We start from the raw sequence: 16,694 nt of genomic DNA on the forward strand, positions 1-16,694 counted from the left end.
GTTTATCACAGCAAGTGTACTTTTTAATCCACATAACCTGTTTAACACATCACACCGCTCCCCCCACTCACCCATCTACTTCTTTCTGATAACCATCAGTTTATTCCCTCTAGTTAAGAGTCTGTTTCTTAGTTTGCCTCTCTTCCATTTCACGTTTGTTTTCTCAAATTCCACATGAGTGAAATCATATGGTATTTGGCTTTCTCTGACTGATTTCACTTAGCATAATACTCTCTACCTTCATTCGTGTCATTGCAAATGGCAAGATTTAATTCTTTTTTATAGCTGAGTAATATTCCAGTGTGTGTGTGTATGTGTGTCTGTATATATATATATTATGTATATATACATATATTATATATATGTATATATATATAATATATGTATATATATATACCACATCTTCTTTATCCATTTATCAGTCAATGGCACTTGGACTGTGTCCACAATTTGGCAATTGAAAGTTTTCAAGAGAGAAAAGGGAGATGGTGGCAGAGAAGAGTACCCGAGGCTTGTCTTGTCCTACAAACACAACTAAATACTATCATCCTAAATACCCCATAAATCAATCTGAAGACTGACACAACAAACACCACAAGCAAAGGGAGAGAAAAGGCCACACTGAAGAAAGTAGAAAGTGTGGAGATGTGCTTTAGGTGAGAAGCAGATTGTGGGTGCCACAGAAGGGAGAGAGCTGTGGTCATGGAGCAGGGTGAGAAATAGAGGAGCACAGAAGGAAACACACAAGGAGAGAGTGCTTAATTCTTTTCATATATTAACTAATTTAGTCCTTATTTAACCACATATGCAAAATGTCATTATTATCTCCTTTTTACAAATGAGGCACAGAAAGTCTAAGTAATTTCATCTAAGTCACAGAGACACTGGCAAAGCCAGAATTCAAAGTCATTCAGTCCTATTGTAATGTTCACGTCTTGGCCATTATGCTATGATTCCCTGGAACTATATTCCATTTTCAACCATGTAAGACCCTGTTTTTCAAATTAACAAAGCTAATTCAGTTAATTCAGATTGGAAAGAAGTCAAGGAGTCCTTAGTCAACTATAGCAGTTAAAAACATTCCCTTTGGTGTTGTTTTGGTTATTTAAAAATAAATAATTAGCTCTATAGGATATATGTAAAGGGTTGTCCCATTTAGAAAAAGACTGATTTTGCAAAAAATCTCTTGGCATTGACTTGGGCCTGTAAATCTCAGAGCGTGTACTACAGTTCTGTCACGTAGTTCTATTGTAGCTAAGTTTGTTGAACCAATGCACAAACTTGAAGAAACTTTACAAATTTCTATATGGCTGGCCACTTATGATTTTTGTTTTTCAACACATTGCCTCATTGATCTTCCAATTCTTTATTGACTGCCTAATGATCCTTGCTAAAATAAGAACAGTAAAATTATGATAATGTAGATTTCTGTGGTTGAAAAACAAAAACCAATCTGGACAAATAGTCTTAAAAAGCTAGTATCCGGTACTCCCTGGAATCCAATCAGATTGTTCTATTACATTTCAGCAGTGGGATAAATATATTATGAATCTAAAGCTGGTAAGAAATGGAAAAAATGTGGGGGGAAAAGGCTAAAAGTAGATATATACCTGGCCTCAAGGCCTTCATTTTAAAACAAAATTTGAATTTGCTGAGTTCACAAGTCATTACTGTATGGAGCAAATAATGAATATGCATTTGTGCTTTAATTTCCATTGGAACAAAAAAGTCATGTTAGTAAAGCTCTCAAACTTCAGACAGACATTTTCTAAATTGTCAAGGGATTTCCTGTTGCTTCAACTTTAGCTTCTCTTTGGTAAACTCTGATTATTGTAAACTAGTATCTGAGGACATAACAGGATCAACGGTATTTTTAAGTTAAATCATTTTTAGTGAATGAGTTGCATTTTTATCACTTCATACGTTTTTCTAGCTTTTGAGTAGATACAGTCACTTAAGGTGTATTTATTATTTGTAAAATTAATTTTTATTAGAAAATGGAAATTTATATTACTAACTCAAAAACTTATATACTAAATTTCCCACAGATAATGTATTTCATCCAGATGCTGTGCTGCACAATGATCATCTGTGATGGATTATTCCACTTTTCAAATTATTTTTCCACTACTGATGACTAGAGTATATTCTAAAAAATAGAACTAGTATCTATGCTGAAAATGGCATTAGCAGAGGCTGATATGTTACTTCTTAAAATTATCTGATAATAGTATTTAATTTGCTATATCAGACAGAAACTATTTTTTAAGTTTATTTATTTATTTTGAAACAGACAGCATGAGTGGGGGAGGGGCAGAGAGAGGGAGAAAAAGAATCCCAAGCAGGGTCCACACCATCAGAGCAGAGTCCAATGCAGGGCTCAAACCCACGAATTGTGAGATCATGACTTGAGCCAAGATCAGGAGTTGGACACTCAATTGACTAAGCCACCCAGACACCCTTCTTTTCTAATCAATCCACAATAATTTTATATTCTATTCTCCAAATAGTCTCACATCTGTCCCATTTCTTTTATTTCCTCTGTGTTCTCCCTTTACTCTAGGGGCTGTTTCCTTACAGAAGAATTCAGAGTATTACTAAGAGTACTCCTTTCTTGCAAGCCTACAAGCGTATCCAAGTTGCTATTTCTGCTCACTCCAATCAGCACGAGGTAAGCCTCCTGGTTTACCTCAAGGTTATACATTGCTACTCAATGTATAAGCCTCAAGGTTATACGTTGCTACTCTACTGTTCTGTCCATACTACCCTTGACAGCCACTCATCTGATCTAAGCACCCACACACCCATCCTCACAAAATCTTTCCCAACAACTAGATCACCCACTCTATGATCAGAAAGTTCCTGAGTTTCTTTAACCTCCTCTTGGAGTATTCTTCTCTTCTCCTGGCCTTAGGTAAATCCCAGATATCTACTGGCACAATTTCTTCCTTTCTTGAAGTTACTTCATTTTTCACTTATCACAAGGTCTAGGTGGACTACCTACAATTCTTTACTTTCCATTATTACTTACAACCAATTACTCAACTTTGTATTTTGAGAGTCATTCCTTTGGATAAAATACATTTTCCTTCACATTCATGCTGTCATCTAACAATTTTCTCCTCACCCAACTTATTCATTAAAGGCTAGAACCTACAGCTAATTATTTTCCTCCCTAATCTCATTCCTTTTTAGAACTTCAATATGTACAAATCCTATCCACTGGCCTTTCAGTTTTCTGCTGTTGTTTTTTCCAATGACCTTTCATCCATTCTGTTTCCGCCATTCCTTCTTATGAAAATATGCAGAAACCCTGTTATTACCAGAAACTTTAAAAATAGATATTTAAAGCAATCTACTGACATACTTCATTTTTATAACATTTTTATCAAATATGTGTCTTGCTACAAATCTTTGATTTATTTGATATTCCCAGTGTGTTAATTCCATTATTTTCTCCATATCCATCTGCTTCTGAGATCAGCCATGTTACCATGGTCCATAGATAACATTTCTCTTTTGTAAATATTCTCAATTGGTTATTTAACTCCCCCTAATTTACTCACTTGGGGAAAATAGGTCTGCATGAGATGTACCATCCCCCTTTTCTGTATCTAAATTGGATTGGTTAATAACTGGTTAATAACTGGACTGGTTAATAATATATATAACATATATAGAAGTACCCAACTGATCCCAGTAGTTTATGCTATGTATTATTTATTAAAAATTCAACATTAAGATTTTTTGTGGCCCAATAATCATACTACATTTCAAATACACTGATCTCCCCTCTATCTGAAATTATTTCATACCACTGTCTTGAGGCAGAAATTGGTTAGCTTCCTCCAAATCATTTTCTCTTACCTCGTCACCTGGTTGAATGGAAAAGCACTAGAGGGATCTGGCAGATGCCGAAGTCACAAGTGGAAAGAAAATGGGTCATGAGTGACTATTGAAGACAGGTTGTCTATCAGGAATACTCATATTGGTTTTATATACGTAATAAAAATATATTTATTGCTCTCAGCTGCTGAGAATTTGGGCTTTGTTTTGTTACACTAACTGGTATTTTTTAATTAATGCAATAGTCTCTCCTTCAACTTTATTCTCAGGTAATGCTCTTGTGACATAATTCATTAGGAAAGTGGAAACCACTAGAATCATATCCCCTCCATTTTCTGTCCCTAAACATACAACCTGCTTACGTTTGTATCCGTATTTTTCCTTCTTCTGTTACAACGAATGACTAGCCCTTTTTTGTCCAAGGACAATCACTCAGCCAGTCCTTTGGGTTCCACCATTTATAACCTCTTCAAAGAACTATGATCCTTCACTTAGTTCTCTCTGCTATTACCTGCAGCATTGATTTCCTAGCTACATAGGATCTTTCATAACAACATACAAAGATGTTCTCATTTCTTCTATTTTAATAAAAACCCTGCTGTTAATCCACATTTCCTTCCCATTATAGTCTTTTCTAGGCCTCATCGAACCAAATATTTTCAAATGGTTTTCTTTATTTACTCTCTACAACTTTACTTCCATGTATATTTTGTAATTTTTTGGCAATAGAGTGGGGTGAGGGAATCATAACATATCTGAAAAAACACAAAGAAGAATAATCATTCACATGTCTACTATCCTTAATTAATGCTGGTTAAAAAATTACTGCTTTTCAGTTTTATTATATATATTTTTAAATCACTTTGTTTCTGCAAAGTGATAAATATAAATAATAAATATTTTCAAGGCACCTGGGTGGCTCAGTTAGTTAAGCATCTGACTTTGGTTCAGGTCATGATTTTGTGGTTCTTGATTTTGAGCCCCATGTTGGGCTCTGTCCTGACAGCTCAGAGCCTAAAGCCTGCTTCAGATTCTCCCTCTCTCTCTGCCCCTCCCCTGCTCATCCTCTGTCTCTCAAAAATTAGCATTAAAAAAAACAGCTTTAAATATTTTGAAAATTTTGCAGACATAAAGATATAATTTTTTTTAAATATCCAAATACCAATTCCCTGAAATTGTCTTCATTAACACAAAGCAAATGCAAATATCATTCTATACATGCAAACAGATGCACAATTGATAGAAATATTTTTATAAAAGTGGAATACTGCATATACTATTTTAAATATTTTATTTGAATTGTACTATTATTTTACCCTCTATAAACTTGGGCAAATTATGACTTACTTCTGTAAAAAGATTAATTCCCAGTGTTGTTGCCAACAGTTTTGTTTCATTTAGTTAATGTTTACCACTGATCATTTTGTGCTTCTTTTGTATTCTTCATTTTTATCTTCTTCATCATTTCTGAATTTGTCAAACATTTTTCCTCCCAAGAAGTATGTGTAGATTGTGTTGTTTCTGATACTTTTCACATATCCCCATTGCCTTTATACTTCACTGAATTGGCTGGGCATAATATTACTGGGTCACACTTTGCTAAGAACATTGTGGAAACAGCTTCATTGTACTCTGGCTTTTAAAGTTGAGAACTTTGATGTGAACCTGCTATTTCCCTGTTGTAGGTGATTTGAATTCTAGAGGCCCCAAAAAAGACTTCTTTAAAATAACACTTAAATATCTGACTCAGCATATAATTTGTTTTTGAGGTTTCTATATCTAAGAAGTAAGGTTTTCTTTCCATTTGTAGATTTCTTTCTTTATTTTAGGGAACTTCTCTTATATTAAGTTTTAAAATAACCTTCCATTCCATTGTTAGGGTTTTCTACCTTAAGGACAATATTGTATTTATGTTAGCTTATCTTGCTCTATCATCCATGTCCAATTGTTTCATTCTGTTTCTTTAAGCTCTTTTATATCTACTGTGATTTTTTTCAAACACTTCCTCTATGTCAGCAATTTTATTTTTAGTTGTGTCATTTTTGTTCTTCGCTTCTAATTAATGTATTAATTCTATTACAACGATTTAATCCTCATTTCCCCTTAGAGTCACAATTACTTTCAAAGTACTTTTTATCTTACATTTGAACTTGGAGCTCTTATTTTACAGAAATAATATTTCTTAATTTGCTCTACAATGTGAAGCGATTGTGAATAATTGCCTTTTGTCCCAGTGATAATTTTCTATTGGATGAGCTCTTTTTCTTTTTTTCCCATGCTTTGATATCTTAAGTTATTTTACCACAGTATGTTTGCTACATTGTTGTGTTGTTTTTTTTTTTCTCCTTCCCCATTTCTGGTTGTCCCTGTCTAGACATTCCATTTACTATCTTCCTACAGTTTCGAAGCCAGCTTTGCTTTATTTTTTCCCAGAGATATGGTGCGAAGCCTGGATAAATGGCCTGGATGCATTTTTTTTTTTTTTTTTTTGTGGGCTAGGAAGCAGCCCGGAGAGTGGAGGTGTGGTATCATTCGTAGCAGAGTCTCCACTTTTTCCTTTATGAATTTTTTATGTAAACTACTAAGGTTTACTCTTTCTAGTTTTAGGCAAAGGTAAATTGAGGTTTAGTGAGAGTACACAAACTGTAGGGCTTTGTTAAAGAATACAAAATTTTGACTATTACATTAGGTTTAGTGCCTTAGAAGGGATTCATGTAAGTAAGGGAAACCTGAGACTTAAGCTTTATTAGCCTCCACTAAATCTGCCTTAATGAGGTGCATTTTGTACTCATGTGAGTCAAGATTATTTTTCTTAGGCAATTTATAGTCCTCATGTCTTCCTTTCTATCAAAGTTGCCTTCTTTCTTTTCATTCCCCACTTTACAGCCTTCTTTCTCGATGTTACTTCCTTTGCTTCATGGTCACAACAAGAAAAAGAATATGCTGCTTTGGGTTGTTTAATCCATGTTTTGTGATACTGCTCAGGACTGTTTGTGCAAAATACCAGCATAAATTGGCCAGAGTTCTCTAGAGAAACAGAAGTATGTATGTATATATATATATATATATATATATATATATATATGTTATATATATATTATATATACACACATTGTATATGTATTGCATATAATACATATGCATACATATGTACATATAATACATACATACAATACATAGGAATTATATATACACACTGTATATGTACATATATATGTAGATGTATACACATTGTTCATATATGTATATGAGAAGATATATGTGGATATATGACAAAAGATGTGAAAGTGTGTGTGTGTGTGTGTGTGTGTGTGTGTGTGTATATGAGAGAGAGTATGTATGAGTATATACATTCCTATATATATAGGAATTGGGTCACGGCATTATGAAAGATGAAAAGTCCTAAGATCTGTCATATGTAAGCTGGAGGATGATGAAAAACACTGGAATAATTCAATTTAGTACAAAGGCCTGAGAACTGGGGAGTTTTCTGGTTTAAGTGCTAGAGTCTGAAGGCCTGAGAACTAGGATGTCCAATGTCTGAGAACACAAGATGGATGTCCCAGCTCAAGAAACAACAGGAATTCACCCTTCTCTACCTTTTTATTCTGTTCCAGTCCTCAGTAGATTGGTTGATGCCTGCCTACATTGGTGAGCATATATCTTTATTGTGTCTACTGATTCAAATGCTAGTCTCTTCCAAGAACATCCTCACAGACCCTGAAATAATGTTTTGCCTAGTCCCTGGGCATCGCTTGGCCCAAAGTGACAGGTAAAACTAACTATCACAGGGAGGGTTAGGAGGCATGCCATGTTCCTTCTCTTTTTAGGTGTAATGTCCTACAGTTTTTCCTTTTCACAGTTTACTGATTAAGGTTATTATTGCTTGTTTGGAGACTGTTTATAAATTCTGATGTGGGTTTTACTTTATTTGAGGAGAAAGAGGTAAGTTTTCTGAGTAATTTCTTAGAGTAGAATTCTCCATTTACTCCTCAATTCTTCCAGCTTCTCCCATAACTTCTCCACTCCTGTCAAGGCTACAGTGAACTCCTTGTGGAAAAAGACAAACACTTCTTTAAACATATCTTTATTGGTCTCTCAACATAATTGACTAAGATTTTCCACTGGCTTTTCTTGAAAGATTATCTCCCCTGGGCTTCCCTGAAACAACCTTTTCCTAATTCATTGGAAGCTATTTTGTTGTCTCTTGAGTAGATTCTTCTTTATTTCTGAAGGAAATTTCTCCGCAGCGTGTAGTCTTGAGGGATCTTTTTTTTTCTCCATTCTCTGGCCTTAATACCAATTACCTACTGAAGATTTCTAATATTAAACCTACAGGATGAACTTCTACTTTGAGCTCCAGAAATGAATGTATATTTGCAGCTGAATCCTTTACGGCTATCTGCAACTTAAGTAAACAAAAAGAATTTTACTTTTCCCTTCTCAAATCTCTATCTTGTTCCTATATGGATTTTACATTTTGGTAAATTTAAATGATTTGTGTTTATCTATTTACGTTTCATTAAGAAAGTGTATGTATAATAGATAAAATATGTACAATAGATATTAATGAAAATACATAAATGCACTACTGAGCCTAAGAAATAGGTCTGTATTAGTAGCTTTGAAATCCTGTGTGTGCCCCCTCTCAGATGCGTTTCCTTCCCACCTCTTGGTAGGCATGACTTCTCTTGACTTTCCGTATGGTTATTGCATATATGTAGGTATTTGAGTATAATTGTATAATTTTACATACATATTTATATATTCTTAATTAAATATTTATAAAATTCTAGGTATTTATATATTATACAGTATATATATTTATTTTTTTAGAAAAATTGATCAAAAATACAATAGTGAGTTCTGAAGCTGACTGACATCTATACAGAAATACGATACCTAACAGAGGTAGTATTAGAGATCATTAGGACAAAACTACTGAATAAATGTCACCAGGACAATTCATTATGCGTATGTAAAAATTAGACTCCTACAGCACTCCACAAAGAGCAGTTGCTTTAAATATATATATATATATATATATATAACAAGGCTTGGGAAATACAGGTGGCCTACATCAGAATAGGAAGATCAAAGAAAGATGTCATCCTCTTACACATGGTGACCAGTCTCTTCATTGTCCAGCTATGATGAAGGTAAGTCATCAATACAAAGATCCCATAAATTTAAAAAGAGAAATATCCGTATAAAAAAGGGAAACCTTAAACCAAAACTGAAGTTTTATACCAAGTAAAATTGATTCAAATGAGAAAGACATGGCCAAAAAATTGTAACCTGATACTAAAATTTGGAAAATTTTAAGACTAAGCACTTAATACATTAGAATAAAACATTAAAGGTAAGATAAATGATATTTTTTTAAAATGAGCAAATGTTAAGATAAATCTGATAGCCAAAAAATTAAGTTTAACATTTTAAGGAAATGGAGTTAAGAGTGAACAGAGAATAAAAAAAGGTAAAAAGCAGCATAAAGAGACACGGATGTGTATAATTGAAATATTTTTGCAGGTTGTCCAGCTCCCTTGGGTATAATTTGATCTGCTATTTATTTTATCATCTCCATCTTCTTTTTGGAGACCTGAGGGACAGAATCATTAACTATCACTGTTTTGTTTTTTTTTTTTTTTATTCTATGGCAGTTCTCAGAAATCTTGTTTATTTCTGGTATACTTTTCTTCGTATATTGTCATTTTATACTTTTCCCCCCTCAGAAGAGAAACTTCAGTACAATTGTTGACTTAGAGTCTCCAAACTTTTAAGGCTGTTTTCATGTACAGATAAACCCATGCCATACTCAGCAAACTTTTTACAGTGCCTTCTAATGGTTTTAGGTATTTTCTCCTCAACACCAAAGAGCAAGATGTATCACATCATTTTTATTTACAAGAAAATTAAAGTTTACTCAGATTCCCAATTTTAAGAAGTTTGGATCTCTCTGTCATTCTACAGAAGAATCCTTGAGGTTTACACCGTGCTTAGAACACAGGAGACCTTGCTTCTTCTTCCATGGGAAATCCCATCGTTGGTCTGTCTCCTTCCAGTGCACAGCCAATGGCTGCCTTCCCTTGCCATTTCTGTCAATGAATGATGCTTTGCAGAGGCTCAAATATGAATCTCACTCATAGCAGAGTTAGCCACAAAAAAGACACTTGTGACTGTCAAGGGCTTGTGTTTATTTAACAGCCAGACTTTCTAAGTGTCCTGTGAAGTCTCCACCTCCCTTCTGGCATGCTGAGAATCAACAGCGGCTGAAGAAACTGTGCCAACACCACAAAACCCTCTTGCTTTCCTAGTCTCAGTGAAGATTTAAGGTGCTGCCTTTCAGGTCTACCAACTATGCTCTCTATAGCCTCTGCACAATTCAGTCCCCTCCCCCCACCACCCACACAATATGGAAATTCAGATGATGGAGAATTGCCTCACAGGTAAAAGATCTACTGTCTGGATTCCTGAAAGACAAAATATTAACTCCTAAGAAAAGAAGGTAAAAAAAAAATCCAGCAACTAAAATACCACACTTTCCCTTCTTTCAGTCTCTTAACTTCAGTAAAATCAACATCTTAAGGAAAAACTTGTACATAAACACAAGTGACTGATAGTCTCTCTGAATCTTTCATTTTGTCTCCTAATGCTGCACTACTGGCCAATCCATTTATGTGGCTCTCGGTGCCCATGTTCCAGGACATTTTATTTCTGCAATTGCTCAGATGTTATCACCTATATTTCTACAGTTCTAGCTGTTCTGGACACTATTGGAATTAGTGACCCCATCTGCTCCTTCATTGTGCACTTTGCTTGAAATGCTCCTGTCTTTTGCCCTTGGAAAGCATAAGGTTCTTTCTCTTTGCCTGCCTATGTCTTCACTTTGAATGTTTTCTTTGCTCTCTTCTATGGTTTTCTTCTTCTCAGGAAAAAAAAAAATAATGGGAGGAGTAGTATGGTTTGACCTCTCTTTTTAAACGAAACAAAGAAGCTTTCAGGTTGACTTTGACCCCAAGCCTCCTTTGATACTTCTTGAACTGCAATATCAAACAGCATCTCCATTCTCCACCGCATCTGAAATGGCACAAAACTTGACAGCCTGTTTCCTGCCCACTTGCCTGTGGGCTACATCGATAGATTCTAGCATGCTTCCACATGCAGCCAAATCATGAAAAGATTTTAATTAGAAACTTAGACTCATCAAGGAAAGCTTCATTTCATTAGCTGATTCTGTTTTCTTTGTATGTATATAAAAAGCTGATGGCAATGTCTCCTGTTAGCCATGGACTGAGCCCTTAGTTAGTCTGAAAAAACTCAGGTAGGGCTTCTATTGTCTGTCTTATGTCACCTATTCTTAGGTTTTTCATTCTTCCATGTTAGGGGAAAAATAGGAGAAGGAAGCAATGGAATTTATCTCCTGGGGATTTTTAGGAATTATCTCAAACTACGCAATTTTTGGTTTTTACACTAGAATAGTGTTCTGGGTGAGTAAATTATCATTTACTTCAGATAATATTTTCTTCCATACAGTTTTGCACTAAAATCTGTCTTCTGGCAAATGCTTAAGTATAAACTCAATGGCACACTCCTATCAATAGTTTGCTCTAGCTATCTACTCAAAGGGGCTACTATTCTTTTATTCTTTAGAAATGTTTAAAAGAAACTTTTCAATTTCTCTGTGGTCCTTAAGAAGGTAGAGTCCTAAAAGGAACGCTCAATCTGAAAGTCAATTATCAATTGATAATTTCTTTTCTGTGAGTCACAAAACCGTTACCTGAAACTATCTTCCATTAGAATGTACTACCCTATCACCCAGGTTAGCACAGCTTTCAGGCTCACACGCCATTCCTATTTTTGTAATTGCATAGAACAGTGACAATAATGTGGCTTTCCAGCAGTTGAGACTGAAGTTATTTTTCTTAAGAAACCACTTAAAAATTCTTCCAGTTGAAAGAGATGAGATCGTCTAGTGTATAACTAAACTTTGAGAAAATTATTTAGCTGTCTGCATGTACAGTAAACACGGACATTCTTGGATAGCACCTTTCTGTTATTTCTTATTCTATTAGCACTGTTTTTGAAGTTTCTGACCTTCAATGTCAGAGAAAGTTCTCTTGATGCCAGTCTTTGATCCATAAGCAGTGAAATTCAGATGGAAAGTAAAGCATAAACCTAGCCTGAGAGTAGCAATGATATTTTAATTGTGAAAAGTTTTGCTATTCTTGGCTAAACATTTTAGCTTTCAAAATCTAATTTACCAAAAATTGAAAATGAACTTTGTTAGTAGTACATGTAGTATAGAAGGTTGACTATATTTTATACTTCTTTAATATAGCTCAGCTATGACAGTGTATGAAACTCCTAAGTGCTATTATTTTTTTTGCTCTGTTTCACTATATACAGAGAATAACTTCTTAACTCCTGTCTCTGCCCACTACCTAACTTTACCCTCTTAACTCAAACAAGACATGACATGACTTCATCTCTTTGCATAAGACAACATTGTATTCTTCTGTTGCATAGAGATTCAAGAAGGTACCACACTAAATCAGATTTTGGTTTTTATTATATAACAAATGTCACAACCTATATTGACAGCAGAGTCACATCTCTGTTCTGCAGATAGAAAATGAGAGAATTGGAACTTGCTGTGCTGAACTGCTGAGATCATCATCATACATTATTAATTAAAATAAATAAAAAATAAAAGAAAAAAATGAGTTTTGCTCCCGCTATTTGAAAGGTCTGTAGTACATTATCTTGTCATCAATTCCTTTTACCACATCAGGCACCTCGACTTATACTATGTGGGTGACAAAATTCTCTCTATGACCTTGTCACTTTAAGTTTTCATAAATCCCCCCTCCCCAGTTACCAGTCTCATATTTGCCAGAAACACATTTCCCTCAATCTTAGATTCACAATCACAAAGCCTTGGAATAAAGTAAAGCTGCTGTCATTAATGGGTTATTTCAAAATAACTGAAAATACTATGAGTAAATCTGTCACTTGGAAAACTTAGACTGAGTTCCATGTTTTGTTGGTCGACCTTGAAACAAACACTTAAGCTAGTTACTAGATTCCCAAGTAGACAACTGAGGTGGTCAGTTGAGCAAAACACCGAATGTTAGAAGAAAAATAAAGAAGAAAAAAAAAGGAGAAAGATGGAATAAAATCAATTTACTCGAAAAGTCAATTATGTATTAGTGAATTTAGTAGGTATTAAACTAAAATAATGAGTCTTTATTAAGAAATGGGCAAATCTTTATCTTCCACATAGTCTTTGGTGATTTAAAAATATTTTTGAAAATTCACTGACATTTCTTTCTTTAAAAGGAGGAGCCAAATGTCCCTTCCCTTGACTAAAGGCTGGACTTGTGACCCATTTTTAATAAATAGAATGTGGCAAAAATCAAGGTTTAGACACAAGGATAGCTTTTGTCTGGTTCTATCTCTTTTGTCACTCCTAGGTGAGCCAATTACCATATTCTAAGAACACTCAAGCAGCCCCGAGAAAGGTGTGTATGGAATTCGGAGGCCTCTCCACAAGAGTCAGCATCACTTCTGCCTCAGTTAAGAGTCCAGATGATTTGAGGCTTGACCAATATCACCTTATAACATCATGAGAAACTTCAAGCCAAAATTGCCTACCCAAACTGCTCTTAAATTCGTGGTTCATACACACTGTGAGATAAAAAATGGCTATTACTCTTTAGTCATTAACATTTGGAAGAACCCGCCAAGGCCATTCCAAGCAAAGAAAACTACACATCAATATCCCTGATGAACATAGATGAAAACTCTTCAATAAAATACTAGCAAACTGAATTCAATAGTACATCAAAAGGAACATACACTATGATCAAGTGGGATTTATTTCAGGGATGCAAGGATGGTTCAAAATCTGAAAAATGAATGTGATATACTATATTAACAAAAGCAAAGATAGTACGTGATCTCAATAGATGCAGAAAAAACATTTAACAAAATTTAACATCTTTTAAAATAAGAATTCTTAGCAAACTTGGTATAGAGGAAATATAGTTCAAAAAAATAAAGGCCATGATGACAAGCTTATAGCTAACCTCGTACTCAATGGTGAAAAGCTGAAAGCTTTTCCTCTAAGATCAGAAACAAGACAAGGATGTCTACTCTCAACACATTTATTCAACATAGTATTGGAATTCCCAGTAACAGCAATAGATAATATATAGTCATGATACTATTAATTTTCATTCTTTAGCATCTACTCTTCAAATTAAAAATGGACATAAATGCCATTTTTTAATATTCTACTACAAACTTGGGTCTTTTTATATTTCTCTACATTGAAAAAACGTAATGGAAACAAATACTAATATTAAAGAAAGCTTTCAAATGTGATGGAGTAAGAATTCTCAAGAATAGTGTTTATTTCATACCTGCTACATACAGTGGATGGAGTAAGATCTTGTAACCACATTTTTTTTTTTTTTCCAGAAATGGTTGTGGCTTTTTTATTGTGTTTAAAAACTTAACATTTTTTCGGGGCACCTGGGTGGCTCAGTCGGTTGAGTGTCCGACTTCGGCTCAGGTCATGATCTCGCGGTCCTGTGAGTTCGAGCCCCGCTTCAGGCTCTGTGCTGACAGCTCATAGCCTGGAGCCTGCTTTGGATTCTTTGTCTCCCTCTCTCTCTGCCCCTCCCCTGCTCATGCCCTCTCTCTCTCTCTCTCTCTCTCTCTCTCTCTCTCGCTCTCTGTCAAAAATAAACATTAAAAAAAAATTAAAAAAAAATAAAATAAAAACTTAACATTTTTGTTTCATTTATATTGTCTATTATTTCTTCTATCATTCTTTCCTAGGATTTGTATCAGTTCAGTATTAGGCAATCTGTTATAAGGCTGATTACTGATTATCTTGAAAATGGTTGGGAAAGATAAATATCTGGAAAAAGGCCATACTTCACCTGGGTTTGGGAAAAGATAATAAATTTTATTCTTTTTGTTTGGTACAGCCTTTTATTTCCATCTTTCATTTGCTTTCTACAGCAAAAACAATGTTTACTTACTATTATTTACTGGGCTTTCCAATTTCCAACTACATAAATAATTATTTTCAAATACTTTAATGCAAAGTATAAAGGCAAGTTATTACATAAGAAGTTTTATTATTTGGCTTGTCATTAGATTAAGATATTAGAATTTTAGAGCCAGGACCATAAGATTTACTGGTCTGACCCTCTCAGTTTATATATAGGAAAAATCAAAGCCCAACAAGTTTGAATCAATAGTGCCGGAGTAACCCTATAACCCAAGTCTAGAGGAGTGTTCTTTCTATTTAATCTTCCTACTGCTTGCTTTGGATATATTTTTAACAACTTGCCAAATATACACTTGATACCAGAGCAACTGTCTTGTTCTCAAAATCTAATACCATTGTTTTATTTCCCATCTGACTAGGCTAATGGAACACAGGCTTTACTTTATCATAAAGACATCCTGGAGCTACAGAAATACAAGTGGTTCATAAAGCCCAGAGGCTGTTCTGACCATCTGACCTTGAATCCATCACCTGGATCACTAGTGCATAGCTTGAGGTGAATCATTAATACAATTGAATTATGGTCTGGTTCAGCAATACCTACATGTGTACAGGTTATTTCTCTTCTCTATCAATTTTCTTGGAAATGTAATGCAATTACTAAGGCACAAAATATGAAAATATTTAATTGATTGTTCCATTCACAGTCATTAGCAAAAAATCACATCCTTCATTTCCTTGGTCTATACTGAATTGTGCCTCTTCCCTGATCATAGTGCCACATACATGGCACAGATTTTCTTCTCAACACACTGCATATTTCTCTCAGAGATGTGTTAGGCCTTCTTCTTGTTCATTATGGTTTAAAGAAAATTCCTGTTCCTTACTCTTTAAAAAATATCTTCTGATCCCTAGTCATGAGACTATCCTCTCTAGTACCCTGGCTTCCTGTAGTTGCTACCTGGCTTTCCTGGTATAATCTTTCATTCCTAGAAAAGCTTACCTCCTGGTTCAAGGTCACTGCCCACCACTACTCCTGCCAGAATTCCTAAAAAAAAAATTAATATTTGCTTAGATGATTCTTTCAATATTTTTACCTACATTTCTTTGATCTTTTCCCCTTTAATGCTTGTGTCACCACCTACTTACTCCCAAGGTCATATCCTACAATGTCATTACCAGTAACTACAGTCACTCCAAATTTCATTTACAAGCATCCTTTCTCTCAACAACTACATCCCATCTTTCCAGTTCACTTGGTCTAAAATCCCAACTGCAAGAATCTCTAACTCATGGGTTCTACAATCCATTGACTGTATGTACCACCTCATATTAACCCTCATCCATGCTCAAATTTCTATTTCCCTCCTTATCCTTCTTGAATTCCATGTTCAGTCATTATAACCACTCCTGACCCCTACCTCTGCCTTTCACTCACTCTGCTCTATTCTTTTGGCAGTGCCAGAGTGCAGCTTGTTTGCTTCCAACTTGTCTCCCTTTCCACTCCTGCCCAGATGTGCAGTTGAACATGCTGGAGAAAAATACAACCTATCACTTGAAATATGATCACAAAGATCAAGTGAGCTTTTAATGATGCACAATGCACCTTCTCTCTCCTTTTCCGTGATGCTATTTCAAATCATCTTCTCTCTCCTCAAATCTTAAACACCTACACTCTCAAGCTCATTCTCCGTCCATGACTTAATATACTATTTTTCTGAGAAAGCCAAAGTATTAAGAAGAGAACCTCAAAATGTTCCAACAAATATATCCACCCACCTCTCTACACCTAGGCTTGAACTATGTCTGTTGTTATCAACTA

Source organism: Panthera uncia, chromosome A2 (genome assembly GCF_023721935.1).
Source record: "Panthera uncia isolate 11264 chromosome A2, Puncia_PCG_1.0, whole genome shotgun sequence".
NCBI classification, from domain to species: Eukaryota; Metazoa; Chordata; class Mammalia; order Carnivora; family Felidae; genus Panthera; species Panthera uncia.